This window comes from Apteryx rowi, unplaced genomic scaffold (assembly GCF_003343035.1).
Source record: "Apteryx rowi isolate R43461 unplaced genomic scaffold, aptRow1 scaffold_70, whole genome shotgun sequence".
NCBI classification, from domain to species: domain Eukaryota; kingdom Metazoa; phylum Chordata; class Aves; order Apterygiformes; family Apterygidae; genus Apteryx; species Apteryx rowi.
The window spans coordinates 347,913-349,863 of NW_020450983.1; positions in this window are offsets into that span (position 1 = coordinate 347,913).

The following is a 1,951-nucleotide window of genomic DNA, read 5'->3' on the forward strand; positions in this document are numbered from 1 at the left end:
TGTTATTTTAAGAAACTTTGTTTATTGGAGGGTTTATCTAAACTAACAGTCATTGAAGCAAGTAGCGGTGATGGCCTGAACAACTCCACAGTAGCATTTATTCTTGCATGTGGGCATCCCGTAGCCTGCTGCAGTGCTACCATCCCTGAGTGCAGTAGGCTTGTTCCCGGCGCGTGGGGGGGGCTAGACAGGAGGTCAGCCCCRTGTCCCCACGTACAATGGTGAGTCAGTCTAAAGCTCCCCCAGCTCAGATGCACGAGCAACCATGTTTTTGGTAGCTACCACCCTTGGCGGGCTGTGCGGAGGAGCGCTGAGCCATGGTACTGCCTCCCCAGTGCTGGTGGCTTCCCCAGGGCCGCGGTGAGCACATCTGCTCATGCATGGAGCAGCCGCTTCCCTGCACGCCTGAGTCCAGTCATCGGGGCAAGCGCACCTGGAGAAAGCTGAACTGAGGACAGCAGTGACATCGAACCAGTACTTTGGACGAACCTTTCCTAGGACAGCTTTGTCTGTGCAGGACCTTTTGTGGGCCCTAGAAGTACAGAGGCTGGTGAGAAAGGATGCTGTGCATTGGCTGCAGAGGAGAAGGACAGGGCTGGCTCTTTCTGAGCTGTCCTTGGCACATGCGGAGTGGTATCACAGCTGCCTTTGGSCAGAGATGCACCCACAGCTCCTGCAGGGGTAATTGCTGGGGTTGGTTTGGCAGCCCTGTGGCAGGGGCTGTGGTGGAGCAGTGCCTCTCTCCTGACTGGGACACAGGGAGCTGGGGGCCAGCAGCCATCAAGGAGCTTCCTCCTCCTGCTCTTCCTCCTCCTGCTCTTCCCCTTGGCTGAGGTGAATGACATAAACTGCCTGGAAGACTGAAAGATGGCCAGTGCTTGGCTGAGCAATACCTGACTTTGATGATGACTGTCTGCTGTGATGCACAGTATGTATGTGGGAAAATGTAAGAGCTGCGAGCCCACAGTACAGACGGGGATGGCACAGGCAGCCAGACCAATTTCCACTTCCCAAAGGGAAGTGCCAGGGCGGGTCATCCAGGAAGCATTGGCAGGAGGAGACCCGAAGGTTTTGCTGTAACCCTCCGAGTTTCTGGTTAAGGAACACTGCTCTCATCGTTTTCGCGTATTGTCATGAATCAAATACAGCCGGATTATCCGATACGTGGCTTTTGCGGTATCTTTGTACAGTTTGCTCTGCCTGCTTCCTTGTGCTTTTCTGAATTTTACTATTGTATATGTTGTTTTTAAGGCTTTGTTCACCTGTTCCTTGTATTACATGCCTCCACGGGCCGTTTAAGACACTTGGTGYGCCTATTTCCTCGCCGTGAATGTCCGAGCGTGTGCCTTTCGCTTTTAGCGACGCAGAGGCCCCGGGGAAGCGCCGGCTTTGCGCGGTCCCTGTATTTTCATGGAGGTTGTAGCAGGACCGCTGAGGTGAAGGTCCGCTGCGCAAACAAGGGCTGGGTCAGTTCCTACCAGAGATCTTACAGGGAGTTGTTGGGATAAGAGGAAAAAATAAACCTTTTTAATGCAGCAGAAACGGACTTTGTCTTGGAGGTGCAGATAGCGCATGAGCAAGAGACGCGGGGCAGGGGTTCAGGCCTGCGCTTCTCCTTGCGGCCGGGGTGTGATAGGTGCTAGTTTGTTACATCAAATCGGGAAGTGATTTTACGGTGAAACGAGGCGCTAATTACGGGCTAAAACCACAACATCCTGCAAYGAGGGCAYGTACCCYGCCTGARATAATTAAGTGGAGCCAGCGAGGCGGCGATGTTAGTTTAGATAGCCTAATATGGCAATGGCGAGGTCACACAATTGTAAAATATATGCATGACCTGAGGGTCACCACACACAACGCAGAGGAAGACTCCAGCCTTCATCCCCACGACCACCAGAAGGCTGAAGAAGACCCCCTAGCAACAGCCGGCGCAACCGCAGAAGTTACAGGA